The sequence below is a fragment of the Macaca fascicularis genome, chromosome 1, assembly GCF_037993035.2.
Source record: "Macaca fascicularis isolate 582-1 chromosome 1, T2T-MFA8v1.1".
NCBI lineage: Eukaryota > Metazoa > Chordata > Mammalia > Primates > Cercopithecidae > Macaca > Macaca fascicularis.
Genome location: NC_088375.1, coordinates 189,041,271 through 189,057,039, shown reverse-complemented (window position 1 = coordinate 189,057,039; position 15,769 = coordinate 189,041,271). Strand labels below are relative to the sequence as shown.

At 40.7% G+C, this 15,769-nt stretch overlaps 1 protein-coding gene across 7 annotated transcripts in view; it reads right to left on the bottom strand.

Annotated features, from left to right (window-relative positions):
- The window catches only part of GPBP1L1 (GC-rich promoter binding protein 1 like 1), a 61,946-nt gene that overhangs the window by 33,472 nt on the left and 12,705 nt on the right, over positions 1–15,769 (bottom strand). For all 7 annotated transcript variants that reach the window (XM_045371872.3, XM_045371868.3, XM_065523327.2 and 4 more), the window contains one exon: positions 1,036–2,084. The gene's annotated coding sequence lies outside the window, so the exon portion shown is untranslated. The remainder of the gene's footprint in view (positions 1–1,035; positions 2,085–15,769) is intronic.

The window sequence follows — 15,769 nt, the reverse complement described above, 5'->3', positions numbered from 1 at the left end:
CAAAACAACTCAAATCACTAATGTTTACAAGAATGTGATACCAATGTATAAAGGAATCTGTAATTATTCTAAGATTCCTCTTTACAGAAAGACCTGCCCTCTGAGCCTCTCTATAGATTACTTACCAAGCCTTTTAACTCAGAGAAGTTCTAAATAAAAGTAATTTTTGTTAAAACAAAAGTTCTAAACAAAAGAAAATGGTAACATGTGCCTGGAAGATTGACTTTTATTTTTTGTAGAGGAAGGTCTTGCTATGTTGCCCAGGCTGATCTTGAACTCCTGGCCTCAACAGATCCTCCTGCTTCAGCCTCGCAAAGTGTTGGGATTACAGGTGTGAGTGACTGCACCCAGTGAATCTGGAAGGTTTTATGAAGGAAGCTAATGAATTCTTGATTGTTACATCAAAGAACTTGAAGAATTAAACATCTATTTAAAACCACAGACACTTATGAAAAGAGATTAATCTGCTTCAAGTACTCAGGTAAATTCTAGCAAAAGCAGTAGAAAAGATATTCTTGGCTGGGCATGGTGGCTCACACCTGTAATCCCAGCACCTGGGGAGGCCGAGGTGGATCGCTAGAGGCCAGGAGTTTGAGACCAGTCTGGGCAACATGGCAAAACCCCATCTGTACCAAAAAATAATAAAGGAGCCAGGTGTGGTGGCACACGTTTGTGGTCCCAGCTACTCTGGAGGCTAAGGTGGGAGAATCACCTGAGCTGGGAAGGTTGAGGTTGCAGTGAGCTGAGATTGCACCACTGCACTCCAACCTGCGTGACAAGAGTGAGACCCTGCCTCAAGCGGTGGGCGGGGGGATCTTCCTAGATAAGGACGATACAACCTCTCAAGAGCTTTTCTATTTAGTTCACATGAATTTCTTCAAATACCAACTAGCATCAGTTTTCCTGAGATCTGTTGCTGTCTTCAAATCACCCCACTGATATTCTCCAAAATTAAATACATCAGAAAGCAGTAGGTATTTTTCATGATGCATATACATAGAGTCTTCTTTCCAAGTTAGACACATGGATATTTACCCCAGAGTGTAACCTCTGTGGTCCTGTTTCTGAACTCGAGTTGGCCAGCTGGATCTCCCACGATGTTTTCCTGTTAAAAGGGTGCTTAAGTAACCTGGCCGGCAGCACGACTTATGATGAAGCACAAAGCAGCCAGGTTCTGTGTGGATCACTCTCTCAGTCCCCTCAACTGCTCATCTTAAACTATTTGGTTCCTGACACGTTTCCAAAAGGGGAAAGGGGAAAAGGGGAAGGGGGGAAGGGGAACATAAAAAGTATTTGTTACATTTAAAAAAGGGGGGAAGGGGAAAGAGCTGTATCTATGTTCACCTCATTCAACTTCCTTGAGTTATGGCACTATGATGTTGCTTAATTAGGTAAGACATGGATATTTGCACCAAGTGCAAACACTGTTCATAACAAGGTCATAGCTAGAAAGACAGATGGGCTCAAGTGTGGACAAGTAATGTCATCAAGGTGACAGATCAAAAATACTAAGGCCCTATAAAAGATCTGAGCAGTCAACTCCAAAACATCCACATGACAAAGTCCTTAAAATACAAATCTCATTATTCTTACTCACGCAACTGCTAAAAAATAGTGTGCAGATATGTATTTATATTTGCCTTAACCTTCAAAATCTAGGGACATAAATCTTGTCTTTGTTAAAAAAAAAAATAAAAATAAAAATATTTCAGACAGGAATTTGCTATACACTTTTCCCTCCACAAACAGCAGCTTTCAAGGCAAATTTCTTGGTATAAAGCTCCTAAATGTATATTCTATGTCTTTGGCCTTTACTATTTATAAATTCAGAGCAAAGTTAAAACATTAGAAAGATGGGTGGGATGGGTATTAAGAAATAGTCAAGGAGAGATATAGTTCCAAAATGAGAATTTCTTCTTCGGTTTTCTGTGTTTCACTTGTTCTGCTCCTTCCCAAAATCTGAATTGAGCCACTGGAAGGAGATATGGAGAATCTTCTACTGCTTTGGTAGAGAAGTCACTTTTTATTTTGGATCCATTTCCACCATTTCACAATCATTTGAAAGGCCACACGAATCTATCACTCTGTAAATGAAAAAAACAAAACATAAAATCACAGGAGGCAAAATCACTATCTCATATATATATATCTCTCTCTCTCTGCTAAAATGAGACACAGTTAAATAATCAAATCAAGGCCCTGAGAGTCAAAACCCTTAAGTCCAATTTAGACACTACGGATGTATGTCACCACCTATACCAACAAGATGACTGGGATATAAATCTTTTCTAAGGATTTGAGAAAAGTCACCTAAACAGAGTTTGCTATTTTTTTTTTGGAGATGGAGTTTTGCTCTTGTTGCCCAAGCTGGAGTGCAATGGCGCTATCCCAGCTCACTGCAACCTCCACCTCCCAGGTTCAAGTTGATTCTCCTGCCTCAGCCTCCCAAGTATCTGGGATTACAGGTGTGCACTAACACGCCCAGCTAACTTTTTGTATCTTTAGTAGAGACGGGGTTTCACTATGTTGTCCAGGCTGGTCTCGAAACTCCTGACTTTGTGACCTGCCCGCCTTGGCCTCCCAGAGTGCTGGGATTACATGAGTGAGCCACTGTGCCTGGCCTGGAGTTTGCTTTTTTATATAAAAGCACCTGTAATCTCAACACTTCGAGAGGTCAAATTTTCCAAACAGCTGTCTAAGGTATTCAGAAATGCAAAATAATGGGTCTTTCAATCTAGATTTTTCTCTCATAAATAGAACAGGTTGCCCATGAGTAGTCAAAGAACCACATAGCTTGCTGGTATATTACCAAAGTCACCAACTACCTATTTGTTTAGTACTAGCTACAGCTAGGATCCTTAAGATATCTGTCATAGTATTTTTTATGTATTTATATATATATATATATATATATATTTTTAGATACCTGGCTCTCAATTCAGAGATTTAAAACTTTTATAATCTAACTTGTTAGGCACTGAGTGAAACAAAAATTTCTTTGGTAACTTCTCAACATTCTTTCAGGGGATTCCAATTAGAAACAGGGTCTCACCCTATTGCCTAGGCTGGAGTGCAGTGACTTGATCGTAGCTCACTGCATCCTTAACTCCCAGGTTTAAGCAATCCTCTCAGAGACCTCAGCTTCCCGAGTAGCAAAAAAAAACCATGGGACTACAGACGTGCACCATCATGCCCATCTAATTAAAAAATTTTTTTTGCAGACACAGGGTCTCACTTTGTTGCCCAGGCTGGTCTTGGAACTCCTAGGTTCAAGCAATCCTCCTGCTTTGGCCTCTCACAGGGCTGAGATCACAGGTGTGAGCCACTGTGCCTGGCTGCAGAAAGATTTGATAGAAAAGAATTTTTGCATCTATGGGTAATTCTGGTCTATACTGGTAAATTTCAGTTTGGAAGATATTTCTCATATATCCAATTCAGCAGCCTTGCACTATATTGTTCACAGGAATAAGTTCATGGGAATAAGAAATACCAAATTCAGGATAGTAAGTATCTCTGTGGGAGAAATGAAGGGAAATAAAAAAGAGGTCCCAAAGAGTTTCAACTGTATCTGTAATGCATTATTTCTCAAGTTGAGTGATGGGTACAAGATGACTATTCACTTATTGCTCTTTTTATAAACTTGTAAAACTGAAAAGAGTATTAGGCCGGGTGCGGTGGCTCATGCCTCTAATCCCAGCACTTTGGGAGGCCGAGACAGGTGGATTACTGGAGGTCAGGAGTTCAAGACCGACCTGGCCAACATGGTGAAACCCCGTCACTACTAAAAATACAAAAATTAGCCAGGCGTGGTGGTGCATGCCCGTAGTTCCAGCTACTCAGGAGGCTGAGGCAAGAGAATCACCTGAACCCAGGAGACGGAGGTTGCAGTGAGCCGAGATCCCACCACTGCACTCCAGCCTGGGTGACAGAGCCAGACGCTGTCTCAAAAAAAAAAAAAAAAAAAAAGCAAAAAACCCCAAAATTGTTTTTATACAGGCCTATACCTGTAACTCCCAGTAACAGATACATGAAACTGTCCCTGTAGTGAAGTTATTCTAGAAAAATAAGTCAAGCATCCTTATGGAAAAGATATAATTAACTGTCTGGTGTATACTTTTTATCTTAAGAATTCTAGTTTAAACCACAGAAAACCTGAAGTTCAAGACAGAGAGAGAAATCATCTATTAGGGTATAAAACTGTTGGACACAAAGGAAAATGCCTCTATTAGGGTATAAAACTGTTGGACACAAAGGAAAATGCCTCAATTTTCAACATAAACAATTCCCTCTTTTCAATAACCACTAGGTACTTTCCAGTTTTCCAACTGACACACACCATCACCTGTTCAGTGTTTTACACACCGAATCCAAAGTTTCTGTACCAGAGTCCCAACTTAGGCAGGACTAGGAGAAATACTAACTAGCAATACTTTGATACTATTACAGGTCCTATGGCTGTTGTATATCCCGTAACAATTACTCACCCATCACCCTTAACAAGCTGGGATACCTGAAGTGTAAAGAGTGTGACCTACACATGCATGTGCAGAGTATGTGGTTGAGAGGAGATGCACTGTAAGTGGGGACGTTTGATCAAACAGAACAAATAAAAAATGAAGAAGATAGATAACAGAAATTTCTGTTCTGGAAGTAACAGACTAAAAGGAAAAATTCCAAAATGTTCTTAATGGTTTTAGTAGGATGGTGGAATTACGGGCATTTTGTTTTATCTTCTCTATTAGTCAGAAGTTTTTGTAATGAACTTACTTTGCTCTGTAAATTTTAAATTAAAGATCTTTAGTGATGCCTTTTAGGGCTGTGGCTAGTTTTACAGAATGGCTAAGTGGGAGACTTCTGCTTACTACTAAAAAATTCTGAGAAGAAAAAACACATCACTTAAAATTCTCTTAGAACTATTTTTTTTGGTCTGAGAAAACAGAGCAGGGTTCTGAGTAGCTGGACTGCGGGTGAATGTCACCATGCTGAGCTAATTTAAAAAAAAAAATTCTTGGGCTGGTGTGGTGGCTCACATCTGTAATCCCAGCACTTTGGGAGGCTGAGGTGGGCAGATCACGAGGTCAGGAAATCGTCACCACGGTGAAACCCCATCTCTATAAAAATACAAAAAATTAGCCAGGCGTGGTGGCAGGTGCCTGTAATCCCAGCTACTCGGGAGGCTGAGGCAGGAGAAGGGTGGGAACCCGGGAGATGGAGCTTGCAGTGAACCAAGATCACGCCACTGCACTCCCCCTGGGCGACAGAGCGAGACTCCGACTCAAAAAAAAAAGAAAAAAAAAAAATTCTTCTGTAGAGATGGGGTCTCACTATGTTGCCTAGGCTGGTCTCAAATGCCTGTGCTCGAGCGTCTCACAGAATTTTTTTTTTTTTTTTTGGAGATGAAGTCTTACTTTCTGACCCTGGCTGGAGTGCAGTGGCATGACCTCGGATCACTGCAACCTCTGCCTCCTCCCGGCTTCAAGCAATTCTCAAGCCTCAGCCTCTTGAGTAGCTGGGATTACAGGTGCCCACCACCACACCCAGTTAATTTTTGTATTTTTGGCAGAGATAGGGTTTGCCATCATGTTAGCCAGGCTGGTCTTGAACTCCTGACTTCAAGTGATCCACTGCCTGGGCCTCCCAAAGTGCTGGGATTACAGGTGTGAGTCACCACACCTGGCCTCATAGAACTTTTAAAAAACATGAAAGATGGCCGGGCCTGGTGGCTCACACCTGTAATCCTAGCACTTTGGGAGGCCGAGGCGATTGGATCACCTAAGGTCAGGCATTCGAGACCAGCCTGGCAATATGGTGAAACCCCATGTTTACTATAAATACAAAAATTCACTGGGCGTGGTGGCTGGCACCTGTAATACCAGCTACTTGGCAGGCTGAGGCAGGAGAATCACTTGAACTCGGGAGGTTGAAGTGAGCTGAGATCCCGCCATTGCACTTCAGCCTAGGTGACAAGGGAGACTCTCACAAAGAAAAACAAACATGAAAGACTAGACTGGAGGGGAAATCAAGATTCTTTCTAATATGAGATGTCAAGCATGTGCTCTGGAGCTCAAAGGAGAGGTGTGTTCTACTAGTAGAATTTTGGTAATTGTCAGTATTTGGTAGACAACATTTAAAGTTGGGGAATAGGTGAAATCTAAGGAGAGTATAAAGATGAAAAAGTTGGTCAAGTGCGGTGGCTCATGCCTGTAATCCTAGCACTCTTGAGAGGCCGAGGCGGGTGGATCATGAGTTTGACACCAGCCTGACCAACATGGTGAAACCCCGTCTCTACTAAAAATACAAAATTAGCTGGGTGTGGTGGTGCACAACCTGTAATCCCAGCTACTCAGAAGGCTGAAGCAGGAGAATCACTTGAAACCGGGAGGTGGAGGTTGCAGTGAGCTGAGATCACGCCACCACTGCACTCCAGCCTGGGCAATAGAGTGACACTCTGTCTCAAACAAAAAAAAAAAAAAAAAAAAAAAGGAAAGTTTCCAAGTCTTGTTTATTTCATTTCATTACTTCTTTTCCATCTGTTACTTGTGACTCTTCAAGGTCTAATTACTCTCCAACTTAAAAAACTAATTTTTTAGGCACTACTAGTCTCTTTCCACCATCTGCCTCAGCCTCTCCTACTGGCTGCCACACTCTGTTCCTAGACTTAGATTGTAATTATATTACTACTCTGCTCAAAAATGTCTGGTTTCCCACCAACAATACAACAGGATTTAAATTCCTCAGTCTAAGAGACAAGAAATAATAAGCCTTTCCCCCAGCCCTCAAAAACCAGCCCAAAAAGTCTCCTTTAATTCTCTATCTGGAAGTAATTCCTGCCTCTGAAAATGAAACCTTCAAAGTACTTTTTTTTTTTTTTTTTAAAGACAGAGTCTTCTGTCACCCAGGCTGGGGTGCAGTGGCACTCACTGCAACCTCCGCCTCCTAGGTTCAAGCAATTCTCCTGTCTCAGCCTCCCAAGTAGTCCCAAAGTGGGACTACAGGTGCCCACCACCACGCCCGGTTAATTTTTGTATTTTTAGTAGAGACGGGGTTTCACCATATTGGTCAGGCTAATCTTGAACTCCTGACCTCAGGTGATCCACCCGCCTTGGCCTCCCAAAGTGCTGGGATTACAGGCGTGAGCTACCGTGCCCGGCCTCAAAGTACTTTAATTGTGCCTACTAGGCCACTAACACTCACTTCTTCCAGGATAGTTATAAATGTTTATCTTAGCTCCAAAAGTAGGCCAAAAACTTGTCACTTCTAAGAATCCTGATTTGCTATTCTTTGAAACACACATAGCATGTATCTAGCATGGTACCGTGCATATGGTAAGGATTCAAAAGTTTAATAAATTTTTACAAAGTATAATAAAGCAAGGATGCAGAGAAATTAGAAACCTCATGTATTGCTGGTAGAAATGTAAAATGGTGCAGCTACTGTGAATAACTGGTTAAACACTGAGGTACCATATGACCTAATAATTCTACTTCTAGGTATATATCCAAGAGAAATAAAAACATGTCTACACAAATACTTGTAACTGAACGTTCATGGTAGCCTTATTCACAATAGCTACAAAGCAGAAACAACTGAATTGTCTATCAATAGATGAAGGAACAATATACTGTATATTCACACAACAGGCTATTATTCAGCTATAAAAAAGGAAATAAAGTACTGATATAAGCTACAACACGACATGAAAATATTACGTTAAATGAAAGAAGGCAGACACAAAAACTGTAAATTGTATTATTTCACTTATATGAAACATCCAGTCCCACAGAGCTAGAAAACAGATCAGTGATTACCAGGGCTTGGGAAGAGGAGGGAATGGGATGTGACTGCTTAATATAGATGAAAATTTAGTTTGGGGTAAGAAAAGGTTCTGGAACTACATAGTGGTGATGGTTGCACAACACTGAGAATGTACTTCATGCCATGGCAATTGTACACTTTTTCAATTGGTTCTGATGGTAAATCTTGTATTTTCCCATAATTAAAAGAATTATAATAAAGCAGTCAATGTTAATATTAAATACAAACATTACCCTACATCACCCATTCTTTTTCAGATTATGAAAGTACTTTTGCTCTCTCTCTACAAACTCCCTGCATCTGAATACTTGATAAAACCATTCATTCATAAACATTTGTCAAATATTTTACCTCTTCAAAACAAAATCTCCAACTTATCAGGCACCTCATATGTCAGGCGCATTATTCAGTATTTCACAACATGACCTAATTTTATATTTTATAATTAAGTTTATACTGCTAGGAGAGCACCTCCCTGGCCAAGGGCCTTATCTCAATTACCTCTACTTCAGCCTCCTTTTACCTAGATACAACACTACCAGTGCTGTTGGCTTCAACCACTCATTTTCTCCAGAGTCCAGTAGCATCACCAATTATTCCTTCTGGTAACTTCAACTTCTATTTATACTGGGTCCACTCAATTTACAAAAAACTGTACTCAATTCTCCAAATTAAAACAAACCCCCTTATTAAAGCCTGTATCTTGCTCTAGGTATATCCTTGATGTGCTTTACCCTCCAGTCTTTCGTTTTTTGGGTTTCTTTTTTTTTTTTTGAGACAGTCTCATTCTGTTGCCCAGGGTGGAGTACAATGGCGCCATCTTGGCTCACCGCAACCTCCACCTCCTGGGTTCAAATAACTGTGTGCCTCAGTCTCCCGAATAGCTGAGATTATAGGCATGTGTAACCTGTATTTTTGTATTTTTAGTAGAGACGGAGTTTCACCACGTTGGCCAGGCTGGTCTCCAACTCCTGGTCTCAAGTGATTCACCTGCCTCAGCCTCCAAGAGTGCTGGGATTACAGGTGTGAGCCACGCCACCCTGCCTGCCCTCTAGTCTTAACAAAAATCTATACAGAACAGTGTACCCTTATTGTCTTTATTTCCTCACTCCCCCATTTATTCCTCAACCCACAGAAAATTACCTTTCCCCCACAGCTCTGACCCTTCTATTTTCAAAATATTCCCATTAAGTTAATCTAACTAGTATATGATAGGCATAAATAAGTTTGCAGAGAAATAGTTGATGAATGACAGTGAACAAAACATTTGCACTGAAATAAGAATATATTTATAGTATTCAAAATACTGTAGGAATATTTATGAATTTTAAAGTACCTAATAAATTAAATTGCACACTTAAAAACAGAACACCTAGCCAGGCACAGTGGCTCAAGCCTGTAATCTCAGCACTCTGGGAGGCTGAGGTAGGCGGATAACTTGAATTCAGGGGTTCAAGGCCACCCTGGCCAACATGGTGAAACCTCATCTCCACTAAAGATACAAGAATTAGCTGGGCGTGATGGCACACACCTGTAATCCTGGCTACTTGGGCAGTTGAGGCACAAGAATTGCTTGAACCTGGGGAGTGGCAGAGGTTGCAGTGAGCCAATATCACACCACTGCATTCCAGCCTGGGCAACAGAACAAGACTGTCTCAAAAACAAAAACAAAACAGAACACCTGCATCTACATATTAGGCTGAACAAATGTTCTTGAGGAAGTTAATGGCTGATGTAATGCCCTAAACTTGAAAAACTTCACCAGCCTAGGCAAAATAGGGAGACCCTGAATCTTCAAAAAATTTAAAACTTAGCCAGGCATGGTGGTAGGTGCCTATAGTTTCAGCTACTTGGAGGGTGAGGTGAGAGAATCACTTGAGCCCAGGAATTCAAGGTTGCAGTAGGCTATGACTGTACCACTGCACTCCAGTCTGGGTGACAGTGAGACCCTGTCTTAAAAAATAAAAATTAAAAACTTCACTTAATTTCAATACATTCTCCATCTGTCATTGATATACCATTTTAATTCTGTCAAAGGCATAATTTTGAGCACATCTTCAACCATGAAATAGTTTCCATTCTATCTATACTATATAAAATAATTTAAAAGCCCTGTCTTCTCTGTAACACCGTTTTAAGTTTGGCTCAAATACAGAGATTATTCTTTCTTTTTTTGGAGACAGGGTCTCACTCTGCTGCCCTAGAGTTCACTGGCACAATCATAGTTCACCATAGCTTGAAGCTCCTGAGTTTAAGCAATCTTCCTGCTTTAGCCTCCCAAGTAGATGAGACAACAGGTGCATACCAGCAACAGCGGTGGTAGAGACGGAGGTCTCACTATGTTGCTCAGGTTGGTGTCAAACTCCTGGCCTCAAGGGACCCTTCTGCCTCAGCCTCCCAAAGTGTTAGGATTATAGGTGTGAGCCACTGCGGCCAGCCCAGGGATTTAATAGCTATATGCGAAAATCTAAAAGTATGCAGCATCTAACTTTTGACCAGCCTTGTTTAATTTTGGCTCCATAAACAAAGTAACTTTAAGTAAAACAATAATAGACGTAGTTTAGTCATTTGAAAGTCTTCTTCAGGGTAAAGGCTTTTGGGTATGATCCCCCCACCCTCTGCCAAAATTGATAAAACAACTAAGTAACATGACTTCATAAATTAACTGGATAGTTTATAATCTGTGTATTGCATAAAATAGAAAAAGAACATAATGTAGTTCTCAACTAAGGGATCATTAAAAATATTTTTGATGGATTGTGAAGTGCTTTCTAGCAAATAAAAGGATTCAAAGAACGGAGTGGCACTGATTTATAACAAACAGTATGTAACATTCTTAGATCTTACGTCCATAAAAATGAAAAACATAAGTTGGCCCAAATCTGAACTCCTTTTTAGTATTTCCCCATACCACTGGTCATCAACCTATCTTTTATCTGTCTCCCACTGATCCCAAGCACATAGAACACTATCTGGAACATAGTAGATAAATATTTCCTGAATAAATGCTTTGGTGACTAGTAGGGCGGTACATCTTCAACTTCACAAGGTAACGTCATAATACTTTCGAACAAGGTGTAACCAGTTTTCACCATTATCAGCAGCATTTTAAGCGTTCCATCTGCTTTACATCCTCAACCAAACTACATATGGCCAGACCGGAGGTTATTCTTTGCTGGTGGGTATAACGTGATCACCTACTGTAGTCTTTTAATCTATTTATCAGGTCTTTGTATTTCCCTTTTCATAAGATACCTATTCTTTTTACCATTCTTCTTTTGGTTGTTGACCTTATTTATTTAACGCAAGAGAATAAATCAGATACAAATCCTTTGATTATGAGTTGCAAATACCTTTTTCCACTTCAAAGGTTATCTTTTGATTTTCTTTCCCATGTCTTTTGATGAGCACACATTCTTAATTTAGATGCAATCAAAGCTGCTGATCATTTACTCTATGATTCACATTTCTGTATCTTGTTTATAGCAGTTTTTCTCCAAGGTCCAAACAATTTACCTATATTGACTTCTTAGTTTTAAGTTTTGTCTTTCACATTTAGGACTTCAATCAGTTGGAAATGATTTGTATATGGTATGAGACCCAGGTCCAATTTCATTCTTTTCCGTATGAAAAAAAAAATTGTTCCAGAAGTATTCTTTTTTCACTGATTTATACAGCCAGCTCTATCATAAATTGTTTCTATATATGTATGGATCTGCTTCCAAATTTCTGTTCCACTGGCTTATTTACATATTTTGACACTACCACCATATGTCTTAACTATTATACCTTTACAATAATATTCTGATATGTATTAGAGCAAGGCCATCTCCCCTCATAATATACCGATAGAATGCCTTGGCTAGTCTTAACTCTCTGGCTTTTTTTTTTTTTTTGGAGACACAGAGTCTCACTCCATCACCTAGGCTGGAGTACAGTGGTATGTATGATCTCAGCTCACTGCAACCTCTGCCTCCCAGGTTCAAGTGATTCTCGTGCCTCAACTTCTCAAGTAGCTGGGATTACAGGCGTGTGCCACCATGCCCATTTTTTTTAGTAGACACGGGGTTACACGATGTTGGCCAGGCTGGTCTTGAACTCCTGGCCTCAACTGATCCACCTGCCTGGGCCTCCCAAAATGCTGGGATTACAGGTGTGAGCCACCATGCCCAGCCTCTCTGGCTCTTTAATATTAATTTTAAAACAGGCCAGGAACGGTGGTACATGCCTGCAATTCCAGCACTTTGGGAGGCTGAGGTGGGAGAATCGCTTGAGCTCAGGAGTTCAAAATCAACCTCAGCATCATGGTGAAACCCCATCTCCACAACAAAGAAAATACAAAAATCAGCTGTGTGTGGTGGCTCACACCTATAGTCCCAACTACTCAGGAGGTTGAGGTGGGAGGATTGCTTGAACCTGGGAAGCTGAGGCCGCACTGAGCAGAGATGGTGTCACTGCACTCCAGGCCTGGGTGACAGAGCAACTCTGTCTCTAACAATAAATGAATAAATAAATAAATAAATAAATAATTTTAAAAACAACTATGTCAAATTTAAGGGGGAAAATCTTGTTATGACAGTGCTTGGAATAGCAATAAATCTAGATTAAAATGGGAGAACTGACATCTTCATAATAAATCTTCCAAATCATGAGCATGGTCAATTTCTTATTTAAGTCTTCTTTAACATCATCAAGTAAAGTTCTAAACTTTTTTTCCATAAAGATGCTGTATATCTTTTTAAAAAGATTTCTTCAGGTCAGGCGCGGTGGCTCCTGCCTGGGAGGCCAAGGCAGGCAAATCACGAGGCCAGAAGTTCGAGACCAGCCTGGCCAACACTATGAATCCTGTCTCTACTAAAAATACAAAAAATTAGGTGGGCATGGTGGCAGGCACTTGTAGTCCCAACTACTCAGGAGGCTGAGGCAGGAGAATCGCTTGAACCCGGGAGGTGGAGGTTGCAGTGAGTCGACATTGTGCCACAGCACTCCAGCCCAGGCGACAGTGCGAGACTGTCTCAAAAAAAAAAAAAAAAAAAAATATTCTTAGATACCTTATAAATGTATTTTTGATGCTATTGCATTATTTCCTTTAAATGGCTGTTTACTGCTGGCATAAATTATATCCAGCAACCTTGCTAAACTCTCATTAATTCTAATAATTTGTCTATAGATTCCACAAATAATGAGAGATAGAAAAACTCTTTTTATACATGTTAACTTTTAGGTGCCTATCAGACATCAAGGTGGAGATGTTAAGTAGATAGCTGGATAACAGTCTGCAGTTCATGACAAATACAGACTGTAGACAAATTTCATTTAAAACCATAGACCTAGATGAGATCATCAACAAAGCGAATGTAAAAAGAGATGGAACCTTGATATATAACTTTAAAGATTGAGAGGACTGAGGAAAAAAACCATCAAAGTGTGGGGACCCAGAAGCTAAGCAGAAACATGTTTCAAGAAGGTAGAGTGACCATTTTCAAATGTTATTAAATAGGATAAAAAGCTGATAACTCACCACTGGATTCACTTGGAAGTGTCAGTGACAATGTTGGACAAGGGAGGTGGTGAAAACCTGATTCCAGTGAGTTCGAGAGGGAAGGAATTGGAAACTAAAAGTGTAGACAACTCTTTTGAGAAGTGTTGCTGCAGAACAGAGAAAAGGAGCATGTAGGCTAGAAGGGGATGGTGTGGTCAAAAGAAGTTTTTTACTGCACTGATAGGAATAACCCAGCAGAGAAAGAAAACTTCATGCAGCTGATACAGAAAACTGCTGAAATATCCTTCAGCAATTCAGAGGGGTGAGATGTGATGTACCAGTAAAGACTGGCCTTCAACAAGCTCATGAATACTTCACTTACAGGAACAGGTGGGAAAGCAGAACGCGTGGGTACTAATGCAATGAGAGTTTGGAAGGTCTATCCTGATTGCTTCTATCTTCTCAGCTAAGTAGAAAGCAAGACCTTCAGCTAAAAGTATGGGTAAGTGCAGAGGAGTTGAGGGGTGTGAGAACAATTAAAGCGTGAAACTGAAGAATGAACTACGGAGATACAGTAGAGCTTCCCAGCAGAGCAAGAGCCCATACCTGTAAGCTACCATGACTTTGACCCCCTGAATTCTCTTTCTCTTCTCACTGACCCATACCCAATTCCCCAAACGCCAATCTAAGTTAAGATCCCAGTTCTTGCTTACTTTGCTTGTCACCCATGAAGCTGACTGTGGTTGAAAGAGACACAACCATGCTTTTAAATATTTGTTTTCGGCTGGGCGCCGTGGCTCACGCCTATAATCCTAGCACTTTGGGAGGCCGAGGCGGGTGGATCACAAGGTCAGGAGTTCAAGACCAGCCTGCCCAATATGGTGAAACCCCATCTCTACTAAAAATACAAAAAAATTAGCCGGGTGTAGTGGCACATGCCTGTAATCCCAGCTACTCGGGAGGTTGAGGCAGGAGAATTGGTTGAATCCGGGAGACGGTGGTTGCAGTGAGCAAAGAACCAGCCCGGGCAACAGAGCAAGACTCTGTCTCCCCAAAAAAAAAAAAAATAAATAAATAGTTTTCTACTACAAAGAACCCTAATCAATATACTCTCAAAAGTCAATGAAAGCTGGGCATGGTGGCCCAAGCTTGTCATCCCAGCTACTTGAGAAGCAAAATCACGAGAATCTCTTCAACATGGGACGGGGACGTTGCAGTGAGCTGAGATTGTGCCACTGCACTACAGCCTGCGTGACGGAGTGAAATTGTCAAAAAAACAAAAAAATCAATGACTTGTGAATCACCAACTTCAATGGCTTACACTGTTTACATGTTCTTTAGCAAAACCCATCTTAAATCCCCTGATTTCCATGACATCACATCATTAGACCAGCAGTTCTCAAACCCGGATTACATCAAGCTAAAAAAATTCAAAAGATGTTTTAAGGACTGACACAGGATTGCCCATTTTATTTGGATAAGTAGAAGATTAAAAATTTTAATATCACAATTTCATTAAAGTCAGTATGTCACAAAAGACAAATCTTGGAAAAAGGAACAACTCACCTTAAAAAAAGTTAACAATCTTACATTGATAATATTCACAAAGGGCTGAAGTCTTTGTCAGAGAGCAGCACTGAGTGACAACCACTACATTAATATATGCTGATCTTCTCCCTACCCTGTGATTACAGATGGTCCCTAACTTACGATAGTTCAATTTAAGATTGTTCAACTTTACAATGGTGTGAGGTGAGAAAGAAACTCAACAGAAACCATACTTTGAATCGTCATCTTTGCCCAGGCTAGCAATATGCAGTACAATACTTTCGTGTGATGCTGGGCAGTGTCAGCAAGCCATAGCTCCCAGTCAGTCACAAGGGTCAGACAAAAGTAAACAACTGATACTGTACAGGGTATGTGTTGCCAGATGATTTTGCCCAACAGCAAGCTCATGTAAGTGTTCTGAAAATGCATAAGGTAGGCTAGGCTAAGTTATGATGCTTGGTAGGTTAGGCATATTAAGTACATTTTCAACTTAATGTTATTTTCAAATTACAATGGGTTTATCCAAACGCAAGTCAAGGAGCATCTGTACTTTTTTCGGACTCTTCCTTTCTCTTGTCAATGCAATGGTTCTTTAAATGCTTCCATGTAGTCCTTTTACTTTTTTTTTGTGCTCTTCATTATCTCATCAATTTTCAAGACTTCAGGTCTCCAAGTGAGTGACTTAAATTCTTGCTTCATCACTTTGGGAGGCCGAGGTGGGCGTATCACAAGGTCAAGAGATGAAGACCAACCTGGCTAACACGGTGAAATGCCGTCTCTACTAAAAATACAAAAAAAATTAGCCAGGCGTGGTAGTGGGCACCTGTAGTCCCAGCTACTCGGGAGGCTGAGGTAGGAGAATGGCGTGAACCTGGACGCAGAGCTTGCAGTGAGCTGAGACTATGCCACTGCACTCCAACCTGG